Below are 15,712 nucleotides of genomic sequence, written 5' to 3' on the forward strand. Positions count from 1 at the left end.
ATGCCATAGAATATACCTGAGCTCTGAGAACTAATGTAATTCATTGTTTTTAACACCTTGTATTTATTCCTGGGCACTTTTGCTTTATCTGAAGTAATTATACTTCTGAATAGTTTGGAGTGCAAAAGTAAGGAGTTTAACTGAATCTAATTTGATAAAATTTGCAAGAGTAGAGAGAGATTATTACTGTTCAGCAAGACAGAATACTCACTTTTTCTGCAATGCACGATGGTAGTTAATTTCTGATCTGCATTCACTGCAGCCTGGAGCTACTGCTGAAATAAAAATTACAATACTTCTGGGTACCTCTCAGGAAATCTTCACTTCTTGCTTTTTAATGTTTTATAGACTCTTAGTCTCAATACAACAAATTAATAGAGAATATCTTTAAAATCTTATAATAAGGATCTGTTATGTGCAAGGATATGAGGAGGCAGAGGAGGATTTAAAATAGGTTGCTTTCCTCTGTTTCCTTCTAATGTGCTGAGCAAAGTCTAGTCAGAATTAAAAGTTCTCATTGTGACTTCTGAAAGGAGCAAAAGCCAAGAAGTGGAAGATTGCAACTGAGTGAAGGTACCTTGAAAGTATGACAAACTTTTTAGAATTAATACAAAATCCAATATTACTTGCTAATAAAAGGCAAAGGATATGTTAGGGTGTTGAAGCTAACAAGTCAAGCATTAGCAGGTGGATTTGATTTTATTCTGGTGTAGAGTTCAGTTGTATGTAATGCTGAAAAGTGTTCTGGCCATGTAGTTTATTACAAAGATGACGGGGAAAGAAAAGATTAGCTTAAGGAGTGGAGTTTGCTAAGGGATTTAGTTGGGGATAAAATGAGCAATAATAATAACAGCAACAGGTAGTCACAATTCCTTAATCTGCAGCAGTTTTTTAATTCAAATGCTAACTCCCAACTTTACCCCACATGCTACTTTCATCTGTCAACTGCAATGGATAGTGCTAAGGAGCCTGATTCCTTATTTAACCATCAGAGAAAGGTAGGTAAGCCCAGAGGCAGTTGAGAACATCTGCGTTTTGATGCACAAAGCTAAATGCTGTGATTATTTACCTAAACCCTACAAGCTCAAACACAGAATAAGACCGCTTGTTTATGTTTTAACATCTATTTTGCAGAAGAGGACATTGTTTTATAAACATGACCAGCAGAGGGAAGTATCTCTCTACGTTTTGAACTCATGGCCTCTGAACAAGCAGGGATAGTGTGAGCTCATTAAAAAGTGGTGCTGCACTGCTGAAGTGAAATTAGTCTAAGAAAACATGCTGAAAGAGTTTCACGAGTGTTTGCTTATGCTCTGCAATGGGGCATGATAGAAACAGAACTTTGGCTATGTTATTTTAGGTTCACATGAGTCGCCTTTACAACGTCACAAAATATCATGATGAAAATAATTTCTTAGAGGAGAAAATAGGTTATAAAGTCAAATAATAAACCTCATCTGCTCAAAACACAAGTTCACACAAAAAGCTGCATGAGATGATGAGGGAAAAAAATGCATCTGGCTTGTGCGACTGCATTTCTTTGGATAGAGAGATGCTGGAAGAGAGCGATAGAGGTGAAGACAAAATTGTTCCTCAGACTGAGTTGATACATTCATGTGGTTGTGTCTTCCTAGCCTTGGCCGTGGGATGTACCTTCCTTAGGCAAGTTGGGAGGCACTTCACGGCCTAGCTGCAGGCGTCTTTGAGAAGGAATGGAAACTTTGCTGTGGCTTAGGTTTGAACGGGCAAGGCCTCTCTTCCTCTCATCACAACCATTACTTGGAAGCATTGCTCTTAGGCTGGGATCCAATTAGGTTTGGCACTGCAAGGGCATAAACACAGATGAAGACAGCTCTTTGATAGACAGATGGAAGTTGACAAAGCAATGCTGGTGACAGGAGGTGGTGGAGGCAATCTCTCAGCTTGTTTTCAGCATTTCCAGGAGGATCAGATCAATGACAAATTTCAGCAACTGAGATAAAGGAGGGCACAGAAGTAGTACTGCAGTTATAAAAGAATCCTCACACTACAAATTCATCATGTCAGCATTTGTAGGACCTTAAGAAAGATCTATGTTCATTTTAATTGGAGCTTTTCTCCCCTGCTTCTCGTACTTCACCATTCTTGAACCTTCTATCAAAAGGGGAAGTAGCTGGAATTCAGCCAGCATTATCTCTGACTCGAGAATTTTTTTTCCCAAAGATTCATAACTCCTATTTTGAAATAACAATCAGGCTACCAAAAAATCATATTAACTACAACTCCAGTTTTAGTTTTAAGAGTGACTCAGAATAAGAATAAGAATGTTGCCAGGTTTGTGCTCCTGCTGCAGCTTATCAGGAAATCTGTTTTTAAGAGCCACCTATGCCCACTCTGGCCTTGTTCTAGTGTTGCATGTGATTTTAGGCTAGAAAACATTTGAATGGCTGTATTTTACAGAGGAGTAGTCCTTGCTTCCATGCATACAGGAATATACTATGATTGGAAGTTAGCTGCCAAAGGCAAGCGCTGATCACCAAGAAGGAATGACAGAGAATTATAGATTCTTCCTACACTGTGATTGATCATAAATTAATCTTTTTCTGTTCTTAAAGAGGTAACAAACGGGAGCATCATAGCACCCCATTTGCCCTCCATAGCCGATCTTTTCTTCAGGATCAAAATATTTACTTTCGGTAAAGATTCCTACACATTGCACAGATTTTGCACTGATGATCTTTCATAATCATCATACAATTGCAACATTATATTTGTCTGAGTCGCACACTTCCTTGCATCAAAGGAATGGAGCCTTTTTTCTTTCTTTTTTGCACTTAACTTGAAGAGGAGTAATATTTAACAATCCCATGCCTATATGAACAATTAATTAGCAGGTCTTTAGGTTACGGTCAAGTTATGAACTACGCTTTTGGAACCTATTTCTTCAAAAGGGACCAGCAACAAAGGAAGGCTTAAATTGTCACTCATCAAATAGATAATGACACTTTGGCAAGACTCTGTCATTTGATCACTAGTCCTTGTATTAGTTCCATTAAGTACTTCTTTGGCCAAGTGTCAGGTTTAGCAAACACTGTGTAATTTAAATCTTCCAAGTAGATTGTACAGGAATGCACACCACCTAATCAGTGCTGGGGAGAATAAGGAGAAAAAAACCTTGACAGTATTGGATTTCAGCCACGTATTACTATCACTAACACTGTCTTTGTTCTCCACATGAGGGGTATTTACGCAGTCTGTATCCGAAAACTGGTTTGTGATGGTTTATCAGAGCTAGATCTAACTGTTTGCTTCTTTTCATCGAATGTGTGTATTTCCATCTAAACAGTAGTTTGCTGCAGTTTCAAATGCTTCACTACATCTCTGATTTATGGAGAGATTTACTAGGTCACAAAGGAGGTCACATCTCAGGGAAAAGGACCATCAGAGAAGATGAGATCCAAAGATTGGAGATTAATAGATAAGAGCTTCTAAAGCTGCCCTATCTGTGTCAGGGTATCTACCTTGGAGTAACTCACCTCTTCTGTTTGTGATTTAAACAAAGAATTTTCACAAAGATATCCTTAGGGTGGCATAACCAAACCAGACTAGCATGGGTACAGGCACTACTGCACAATTATTGTGTGCACCTGCACAAAGAGAATGCACTGAACAGCCGTAATTCAAGACACTACAGGAAAAAAAACATGAGATAACTTATGTAGTTATGGATGACTGCTGGCAAAGGTATTGTGATCCACCAGCACTTCTTTGCCTCTGTGTAGTCATGGTCCAAAATTTTACTGCCAATGCAAATAGAAGGACTACACAAAATGATCTTTCCCTGCTGTCTGCCAGCACAGCATTGCCTTTGTCACAGACAATGATTTTTATCATCACCCCAGAAACTCAGAACAGCCTGTGATGTTCCTGCTCTTAAGAATTCTCCTTCCTAGGAAGAAAAAGCCATCACCTCTGAGTGGTTTGATTATTTTTCCCCACCAAACTCAGCCAGATAAATTAATATAGCAGAGATTTCTCCAATGCCTATAACAAAAACATATTTTGCAATTGCAAAATTGCATTTTAAAACTTGCTTAAAGATCTAGTGACTAGTGTAAATCTTCCATTCCTGTTTGAGATTATACACAACATATTCTCTGTTTTCTAGAAGGAGTATTTTAGTATTTTCAGTAAAGCAAAATACAGAGTGTGGACAACAGCTTTTGTTCTATTAGTTCATGCCAAATGTGAAGCCTATAGTCATACCCCAGCTGGATGCTGCAGAGGTGAAATGTCAGAATTTCTGCATGAGGAGCCCTGTGACAGAGTACAGCTGGTGTGTATGATCACCAGAAAGCCCAGATTCACACAAGTGACCTTACCAGAACAGAAGGAAGAGAAGCAACATTCATGTGATGTAAATCTCATGCTAGGAAAATGATTATTGATTCTGAAGGCACTCTGTCAAACATAGCATAATATTCTCTGGAATTATTTAAAAGTTTCCCTCTTATGAGTGTTACTGGGTGATGGCTAGACAGCTTACAGGCTCTGTCATTGAATACGCCCCCCAAAAGATTTCTCCCCTTTCTTTTAAGTGCTATTTCTGTTCCTGAGATTCATAGTTCATCCTTTATTGAACTAGTTTGGAGAAGCACATTGTCCCAAAGTTGCAGATTGGTTTTGAATTGGAAGTAATGATGCTGCTCTTTTGAGGGAGAACTGGAGTGTTCATGTGCAGGAAGAGGGGGCTTAGTTGTCTGCAGCCTTGGGGAACTGTGTTATCCGGGACTCAGAGTTTTACACAGCAAAGAAGGAGAACAATCTAATAAGGTTCTGCAAGCTGATTCTGACGCCATTATCAGCAGAGGAAAGCATTTGCTTTCATTGTCTCCTTCCTTTCTACCATAGTTAGAGACTGCTGCGAGGTGGGTTAACATGGAGTTTTCCACATCTTACAAATTCAGAGTAGAAAACGTTTAACAGAAGAGTGCCAGAAGCTGTATTTCAGAGCTCTTCCAGGGTCTTGGAATCCATCCAGGTAGATGAGCCTTGATATCTGCTGTTTCACATTACATAACAAGGACAAAGAACTCTCATATTAGGCTTTCATTCAGTAATCTAGAAGTTGTCTGTGATGTGTATCTGTGGTGCAAATAACTGCTCATCTCTGAAATAACATACAATCTTTGGGCTTTGCCTTTGTTATAAGCTCTCTCTCTGTAACTTCCTTTCACCTACACTTGTATCATTAGGGGACGAGGGCCTAGGTAGACCTGTATTTAGTTTCACCTTTGCAAACAGTGTACTGGAGATGAGACTATAGAGTTTGGCCAGGCCACTAGAAGCAGATATGTTTTTTTTCTATCTCAGTCATGCTGAGACACTTGTGTCAGTGGCAGGCATTGACAGTCACCAGTGTGGAGGAAGTTTATCCTAAGTTATAGTTTATGCCATTTCTTTGAAATGTAGCACACCTCTCTCTGGTATTTTATACATGGATATTCTTTGCTACCTAAGTCTTCAGTGCCCTTCTAAGCATAGATCTTAAGCATGAAACTCTGGTTAAGCTTGGCAACGTCAGACTGAATTAGTCCCTTTGTATGTCTAAAGATGGAAACCATGCTGTTGCTGCAAGAACCTATCCTGCTCTACAGCATGTAAACCTGTTGACTCCTTTGTGTTAGCATTAATGATGGTGCTGCCATGTGGTGAGCTGGACCAGATCACCGAATTGGCTAAAAAGAACTCGGAGAGAAAAGTGAGCTGATTTGCTGGCTCTGCAGCCAGGCACTACTACAGTTGGGATGAAGAGGTGCAGAAACACAAAACAGAGGAGGAAGATGAAAAATTACCCTTTCAGTTGCCTTGTAGACTTTGGCTGGTTTACACTGGTCCTGAACCTGCAGCCTGAGTCTCAACCAGTGTGTCTGTAACCCAGCTCAGAACTGAATTATTGTTTTAGCTGAAAACTGCTAAGTGATAGGACAAGATAAGACACTTCCAACAGATAAAAGGAAGGTTTCCTTGTTAATCACCACCATAGACATATTTAGAAAGAATATATTGTAACTGCTTGATAATTTCTTTACGCCAATATGAGGCAAATCCTTGCCAATGATGTCTTAATGTCAACTGCAGCAATAAGAAAACACTCTAAGACATTGCAGTTATATTCATAAATATCCACACCACAGTCAACACTAAGACTGTCAGTAACTAAGTCCAAATGTGACACGGGGATTAGAAGTAAGATCACAATTTCATTGCCAAGATTATTGAGCTATTGCTGAATAGCTGAATACAACAATTCCTCTTAATCATGTGCGAGATACTTCAACACTTGACGTATGGCCTTTTTCAAAAGCACCTTGTTTATTAGTATAGCAGCACCAGCTTCTCTAAAATTGTTGAGGTGAGATCAGTTCACACCACTGCAGTCTTTGAATCAGTTCAGCATAATAGCAAGTATTGAATTGCTACTAAAAGATACTTGCAGCATGTATTGCTTTTCCTTTCGTCTAAATTCACTAAAATATGTTTTTACAAGGTAAAATTATATAAAGACAGACATGTCTGAGATTTCATTGTAAAATGAACAAAATTGTAAAATACACGCTTTACAGAACTTTGTGTCATTTAAGAGTAAATTAATGTCTTTCCAAGATGCCGAGATTGTATTCTGCTTTCAGACTACATTTATTTCAAGATACACATTGTGTTACAGTAGGTGACTTCATTGCAATTATTCATACTTTACGTACACATTAATGACCAAGACATTTATTGTTTTAGAGGTATTGTCAAAATGAGTTACTCTTTGATTACTGATGTTTCCAGTGGAATTATTCAGTTACCACTTTAAATTGAAAAAAATGTTCATTATTTGACAGAAAATAGGTGAGATCCTTTATCACTGCTGTAGCTGTGAAGTACTGCCATAACCCTTCACTGTAACCCATTCTATTTTTGGGCAAAAACTCTTAGGAGAGAGGGACAATAGTTGCAAGTTTTTTCACTTTTGTAGACTCCATCTTCCTTATGTTTAAATTCCTTTGACTATCAAAGCATATACTATCTTTTAAAAATTTATTTTTTCTTTCAAGAAGAATGTAACTTCTGAGACATCGTCACATATTCCTCTGATTTATTGCTTGCAGCAAAATAAGGAATGGAGTGTTACATTGAGAGCACTGGATCTGTAGACTGAAATATATCTTGACACAACTTCTTGTTACTCTTCTAGTGTCATATTCAGATGCCATATTTACTGCCATATTCAAGCAAGGACAAAGCTTGCTTGATGCCTGGTTAAATCCAGTTACCCACTTGCAGAGGTTTGCTCCTCTGCAATCAGGGTTTGTTTCATTTGTCCTCACATTCCACTTAACATTTGATGTTTCTGAAATGTGGGAGCACTTCAGATTGGGATCTGAGACTGGGTTTAGGGTTTTAATATAACTTGTTCTATCTGATTTGTATAACTAATAATTGTTCTTGAGATTCTATCTCACCATAGTTTTTCATGAATTTCAAGGCACTTTCTCATCCCTTTGCAAAGCAATAATTCCTAGAGATGTGACAAATCAGATTGTAATCCTCGGTTTATAGTAAAATATTAATTGGTCCTTTCCGATAGGTAAGTAAGGCCAGATGCAAGGGTACTTGGGTACCTAAATTCACAGTGATCTCATGGGAGTTCAGGTGTATAAAAAATAAAGGTATTGGATAAATACATAAATAAGCATTAAGTTATATATGGAACAGATAAGTATTCTTTTTCTAGGATATATGAGCAACGACACTCCCAACTACACACTTTTCTTGTCACAAGAAATTGTCCCCACCCACTTCTTTTGTGTTCTTTCTCCCATCTACTTGTTCCTTCTGCTGTGCCTGCCCCAGAAGCAAGTCAAATTTCAAATGTCTGTTATCCTCTAGACTGGATTCTATCTTTAAATCTCTAAAAGAAAAAAGGAAATCTCCTGATTTCTCCCATTTCTTACTACCTATTTTATCTCCTCCAAAAAGAGGAATGCATTCAACACTTTCACCCTGCTTTCTTTTGTTCTACCCCCCCCCCCTTCATTTGAACATTTCTTTCCCACAGAGACCTAGAATTTGGGGGGGTTCTACACAGCTGAGCAGAGAAGGCAGCTTGTTCTTCCCATGCTTTTAGCTGACTAAATAAAATTGAGTTCTCCTCTGAAAGCAATACATCTGTATTCATTTAGCACTCAGTGTGCAGCTGTTATCTGAGCTCTTCTGCAAGGCTTGCTAGTTGGGAGCAACTGTGGCCATCTCAAAGCTTTGAGTAAGATAGGGACAAATAAACTTTGCTTCCTCAAAAGGCTGAGGCAATTAATTGAAAAGGAAAATTAAGAGGAAGAAGAAAATAACATTGCAGAAGCAGAAATGTGGAAGGTAGTCCGGAGAAAGCTGAATTTGCTGCTCCTTTTAAGGACAAAAAAAAAAAATGTAACTGCTGTAGCTGAGAGAACACAGTCTCCACTGAAAAGTATCTCCCACATGTACCATGTCGCTTATTCCAGACGTAATAGCCACACTCTTAGCAGTATCCAGCAAATCCCCAGGTCTCTGGAATGCAGAATAGTCAGGAAAGTGATGGCTGTAGGTTACCCAAAACAATCCACTGACTTGAGTATTTTGCGGTTGTGCTTTGCCTGGATCCTTCTGTTTACCATTGTGGATATCAGTATCAAAACTGTCACCTGTCCAGCATGGAGGACGGCCAGTGGAGTTCGTGTCTGCCCACACCACAGCATTCAAGCTTGACAATCAAACCTTACAGTCTAACGCAGCAGAAGGACTGAAGTGCTGGGTTTAATCTTACAAAGATAGTTGAAAAATGCAAAACAAACTGTATTTTCATATGCTACAGTGATAGGAGAGCAATTAGACTGTGTTCTAGCTATGTTTTACCGTAATCTGGTACAAGCCCTTTGTTCAGACATATGCTGCAGTGGAGGAGCAGTAGTTACTGTAGGGAATTAAAACAAATTCCAACAACATCACACTTGCTCTTTCTGTATTCTTGCTTTTCAACAAACCTAATATATCTCTCATTCCTAGAGGAATGGTACCCAGTATTGTTGGTGCAAGTTGGCCCAGTTCTATTTGGAATATTTATTTTGGACCCTCCAACAGTACAAAAATTTGATCATGAAATTTATATTCATGATTTTGATTCACAGGTTTTTGTCAAGACATCCTGGCTCTGACTAACCTCTTAACAAAGTCAGTACATGTAGTGCAGGTAGTTTTAAAGTAACTAGATAACAAATACAGTAATTTAAACATATATGCCTTGTAGAACACTTTAATCTAAGAAAGGTATTCATTTCAAGGTAATCCTGATTCAAAAATTGAGTAAAAAAATTTTAACAATAAATTCCGTTAATGACATTTCTGTGAGATAAAAAAATAATCAGTTCTTATATGAATTGCCACGGAGTTTTTGAAGTAATACATTAAGTCCCTCTGATAACTGTTACATTTCTTGGTCTCCATTTTATTTGACTGGGTAAGGGTGTACTAGAATTTATCTCTAGCTTTTAAAGCCTTAAAACTTTATTGTGAAAAGCACTGAAAAAGTAACACTAACGATTTACATTTCCATTATTGTGGTCTGACCTCTCTTCAGCCACATTCATCCAGGAATTCAGCCTTCTGGATATACTCCCCTGCTCTCCCACAGAATGCCTGGGGAAATCAAAGGGTTTGAGAAGCAGTAAGTGAAACATTTGGCAACGTGATGTGTAGCTGGTGACTCCCATAACACCACAGTTTCTTTGGTATTTTGTTATTAAGCAGGTGTTTTTACAGAAGGGCTTAGGAAGAGTTTCACAGTGAAATATTTCATGTTTTTCTAGTTTTATTTCTTCTGGTAACTCCTGTTTCTGTTTGATGCTCAGGAATGCCAGAAAATGTATTCTCAGGAAAATAGCTTTAAGGAACATCACAGGATTTAAAAGGAGAAAATGCCTCACATGAGAAAATGCACATTTCATTTTATAGATGTCAGCAGTACACCTCTGCATGTTTGCTCTGTAGGACATTTCCAGAGCCTGTTTGTCTGGCCACCTGGTTCTTGGTCTCTACAAAACTATGTGCATTGAGTAGCCTTTTACATTCACTCTGTAGGCTTAGGGTTGGCTTCACAAGGTGAAAAACACAGTAGAATTAATTATATCCTTAAGGATATATGTTTTTAAAAAATCATGTGGCATTGCTTTCTTCCTTTTGAAAAAGTTAGAAACTGTGATATCAAGGGATATCATGGAAGGAGGGATAAACAATTAGCTTAAATTGGGGTAATCATTTAATTCTAAAGTAGGAACCAAAATTATGGGAAGAAGTTTTCCTTTCAAATACAGAAATACTTTTATAGATTTTCCCTTCAACTTTCTTCTCCCCCAAATAATGGATGTAAACACCTTGCTAACAAAAATATTAATGTTAGCGAATAAGTTCAAAAGTTTAGGCCACATCCCACTCCTGGTGTTGCAAGACTGCAAAAGCTCGCCTTCCCTCTCCTTTCCTTGGACCACAGGCATGTTGATTTACCTTCCTCCATTCAAAAGACTGGCACGAAGGCTTCCCTGGGCCCCAAAGGAGAATGGGGAAAAAAAAAAAAAAAAAAAAGCAGTGGAGATACAGTTCTGCAACTGAAACAGCTTTTCAGCCTCTGCTTGTGCTAATGAAATCCCTCCAGTTGTGGAAATTCTCTAGCTAGAACCTGCTGCTGGGTGGGTTTCACTTCTGTCCCAATAAGTCAGTTGAATGCTGAATCTGACTAGTGAAATAATGAGCCATCCAGCTCTATCTGTCATGTTTGTTTCTGATATCCTTTCATTTCCTTAGTCATGTCTTAACCTCAAAGGTAGTAAGCAGTGTTTTTTTATACACAGTCCCTGTAGGTGAGAGTTACATAGGCATTTGTGCCCACTCACAACCAATTCCTTCCAGTTCAGTGGATTTAGACATTAAGTTCCCAGACAAGAATTTCCTGAGACACTGCTGTCTGGATTTCCAGCTCTCATTTCTCATAAGCATATCAGCATATTAACTCAATTCATCTAACAATGGCACATATATAATGTATTCTACTGCATGATGGCTCTTTGTGGTCATTTTTTGACTCATGATACTAGATAAAAAGAGCATGCTGTAATAGAGAAAGAAGGGAATAAGCTTTAGACGGCTCTCAAGGTCCTCTTCTCTCAAGAGTCAGGCTGTAGTATGCAAAAAAAGAGAAACTCAGTGTGGCAGCCCTGCAAAAAGTATACAGAAACAAACACAAGGAGGCCTATGTTATTGAAAGGTTCTTAGTAATTTGAGAGGTGTTTTTAGTATGACATGACTGAACATAAAGAAAGGCAATTTAAATACTTTTGCTTTACAGATTTTTCCAACGAATTTGGAAAGTTACGTAGTGCCAAACTATTTTCTTCTAAAAGAGAGATGTCTTAATTGCAGAGAGTGAATCAAATAAACTACAGCTTTCAAACATTTGAGGTTTGGATATCCATGAGATAAAAGGAACTCCCACATTGTTTGCAAAAGTAGTATTTTATAACTTTTTCATTCCTCCTTCTAGGCTTGTATTCTAATGAATATCACAAATCAATTCTGGGCTAATATAAGAGTCAGCACATAACTTCTCTGGTGGTATTTTTTCTCCCCCATCTAGATGGCATTTGAGGACATTTTCTTAATCTTTCTGTCATGCTGCAACCCAGTCAAAATTTCAGTTTAGGTGTGTCAGCCAGTCAGCATGAAGTTGTGGACACATCTGCCATGCACACTCAACATTAGCTTTATGGGGTTGCATAGTGGGAACTAAATGTTCAGGAAGCAACAAGGGGGTGCTTTACTCACAGCGAATAGTTCATTCATGATAAAATCAATGGTGTTATGAACATCCTACATCCAAGTGCCTGGTCAATGTAACACATTCCAACAGCATCAACACTGGAAGTACTGCTTGTACAGGAGCAGGAGAATAGAGTGATATTTGGGGCATGGGGGGGTTGTTGGGTAGAAATATGGCAACAGGGAAAGTGAAGGAAGAAAAAAAAAACTTACTATAGGATTGGAGTAAAAATGCAGAGTCCCCCTTTAGTGCATCATGATACTACTTCTTGGGACTAAAGCTGCAGTCATACTATCTACCTTTTCTGTGACTGTCTCTCTTCATATTTGGAATTGATGCACTGTACCTGCTCATAGCTTCTAAAATGAAAGGAAGAAATAAAATTAATTTAATGATTTTTCATTTCTAAATTATGACGACAAAATGCTATACGGTAACAGAACAGTTTAAAATGGCTAATCTAATTCTCATTAGGAAAAACTTCTCTCTCAGGAATACAAAGAGCCTAAAACACAGCTCTGTGAAAGCATCAAGGCCAAAGCAGAAGAACACAGACATCTGATGGACCTGGGACCATGACTTTATATTAACTCACCACACATATTTTGTTATCTCACGTAAGCAAACTTAAAGTACTAATAAGTATGCTAACCTGAAGGAACAGTAGTGTTTGCCATCCTAATATAGAAAGTAAGTTCTATTCTCTATTAAACAATAAAGTTGTATAGCTTCAGGGCACAAACTAAAAAAAACTTTATTTATAAAGAAGTAATATCAGCCTTTAAATGAAAAATGCAATAAATTTCAGCAAAGGTTTCATATCCTCCTCTTCTAGCCATATAAAAACTGGATGCCTATTGTACGTTTGCTGTATAGACTTCTGCACTATCTTGTTGACATAAACATGTGGGATATCTTGTTCTCTGAGCATATATTTTATGATGGACTAAACTGCCTTCTGGAGATATCTATCTCACACTAAACTAAAGACAGGGCATTCACCTTTATTTAGATACCTAACTATAATATGGCCAGAGTCAGATGAGATAAACTCATTTCTAAGTGTACACAAATTCTAGTAAAGTACAAGAATTTTAAAACTCTTATCTACTTTGTTTTATAGTTCCGTATTATGTTCCTTGAACCCCACACCCTTACCTCTAAGAAATTGTTATTTTCATTCATACTGTGTGAGACATGAAGAGTTTGTTCTATATTTATGCTCTGCATAAGAGACGATCCCCTAAAATCAGCAAAACAATAAAACTATTTTTTACATAATATATACCGCAGTATTATAACACTGAAGACTCCACATTGTTTCTAGGAAATGAAAACATTAGCTACATTGTTTGGAGAAAGCCCAAGTGGACAACAGTAACAATTTTCTTTTTAGTCTGTCAAGTGGATTTTACAGTAGCACTTCTCTGGGCTATTGGAAACACCCTAGTGGCTAGCTGGCAAAACAGTAATAATCAACAGCAATGTCCTGTTTAATCTATAAAGACAGGGTTGTCTTGCAAACTGAATCACAACTGGAGAAAATTCTCTCTTCAAGAGAAAGACAAGTCAGACTTTGCATAATGCCACATCCGTATATCCGTATAGTGTGGGACAGGGAGTGGCACTATGCTTCCATTCCCCCAGAAGTCCAGCATGAAACAGAACATCAAGATCAGGAGCCCAGATTTTGAGTGCTTCAGGCATGTATTGCTGCTCAGATCAGTGATTGTTTAAATTAGCAAAATACACAATTTGTTAGCACAAAAATGTATTCTTCAGCTAGAAACAATTTTATGGACTTTTACTAGAAATTAATATTTTTGGCATAAAGCAAAAAAACAGCTATTAATAAAACCCTTAAAATGCATATGCTACCTACTAAATTTATTCATGTAGCAGGAATTTCAAGTGTAGCAACTGACTGGTATCTGGATCAGTGAATTACAGAGTTGTGAGATGCAACTGGATATGTTCTCTACTTTCCTACAATGGTAAGATGTGACTCTCTCTGGCAGCTACAGTTGATTAAATACAACGTTTCTTTAGATCAACTGCTTAAATATTATTTTCAAAATAAAGTCCATATGAAGAAATCCTTGCTTACAAGCAGACATCCAAAAAGAACATGGTTATTTTTTATAATACATGTGAATACATATCTACAAGAACAACCACAGATTTTGTCATGCAGATGCATTTCAGAGTTTAGTTATTAAAGTTTTAAGTTTTCATATATTCTGATTTGAGCTGATTGTTGAGATTTAAAGTCATGTTTTTTTCTCTCTCTCATTGTCCGTGTTTTGCTATGGAAAAAAGGGTACTTTTGATCCTAGGGACAAGGGAAGATCAAAAACCAAGGGAAGTGTTAGAAACCTACTGCTATATATTTGCACAATAAGTGCAGAAATTTGGTGAGATTTCCACATACAACGTCCAACATAAAAACAGAGATTGTGCCTGTAACTCTTTTTATTTAACAAATTAAGAAAATCAATGCCAAACACCTTCAAAAGTGTTCCCTTCTGAGCTGACACAGTGCTGTATATGAGGCTGCCAACATTCAAAGCAATTCTGCAGATCAATTTCTGAAATATTGCTGAGGATCTCCATCGTTTTTGCTTTCACACCTTCTACTGATAGAGAAAGGGTTCCTTTGAGCACCGACTCGATCTTTCGAATCTCTTCACCATCAGCCTCAGTCAATAACTGAAAAGTTCCCCTTGTAGATATCTTCAGTTTCACAAGAAACTCGATGTTATCTTGCTGTTCACTCTTGCACACTGACATTGGCCAACCAAGGGTAAGAAAATGTCTATATTTGAACATGTGTCCAATTGTACTGAGAGAAGCAATCAAATTGAGTATTATCTCACTGTGACAGGTTAGAATGTATCCTATAACCATCTCTTTGTCTCTTCCTTCCCATTCTTGGTTCTGCAGCTATTAATGTTAGTCTCAGGTTTTTTGTGTCAGATCTCGTATGTCACTTTGACAGCTACAAGTCTGTGTATCAGCTGACGAGGAGTCACACATATTTAATGAAACCAGAAGGTGGCATCAAAGACTGTCTAACATTTGCAATAGGAAGGTTTGAAAGCACAAAGTTGAAAACCTTTATTTTTGCTAACAGATAGAATAATGCAAGTGTGAGGAGTCTCTGCCCCTTTATAAGTCTTAGAAATAGGGGTAAGACAGATTTCTGGAAATCTCTCCAGAGATAGGATCGAAGGTATTATGATTCACTCAACCCATATAAAATATTTTTTGTGAACTGTTATGAATAAATCAATTTGTTTGGAATTAATAAATGTATTATCTTGTCCTAATATCAGTAAATATGCTTATTATACATAAGAGTGCAGTCAGTTACCTTGGCAAACACAACAGTGTATACTTTATTTGGGCACACTATGTTTCACTGATGCTGTCCATCCAGTCACTGAATCTGCGTTTTATCAGAAAACTTAGGCTGAATTTTCTTCTGTCTCACTCCTGGATAGTACTGAAGGGCAAAGTGCCTTCTGTGTAGTAAAGCACAGACAACCTAATCTTGATTATGACAGGCTGTACCAGAAACAAACTGAATGAACTGGGTTTGTGGAAAGTAATGATGATCTTCCTCATGCTGCTTAAGTTTAGAGAACTGTGAAGGTGGAGAAGCATATGGGATGAGGAGTACTGAAGGAATCATAGGATCATAGAATGGTTTGGATTGGAAGGGACCTTAATGATTATCTAGTTCCAACCTGCCTGCCGTGGGCAAGGGCACCTCCCACCTGGTCCATCCAACCTGGCTTTGAATACCTTTGGAGATGGGGTATCCGTGGCTTCTCT

The sequence above is a fragment of the Cuculus canorus genome, chromosome 1 (assembly GCF_017976375.1).
Source record: "Cuculus canorus isolate bCucCan1 chromosome 1, bCucCan1.pri, whole genome shotgun sequence".
In the NCBI taxonomy this organism is placed as follows: domain Eukaryota; kingdom Metazoa; phylum Chordata; class Aves; order Cuculiformes; family Cuculidae; genus Cuculus; species Cuculus canorus.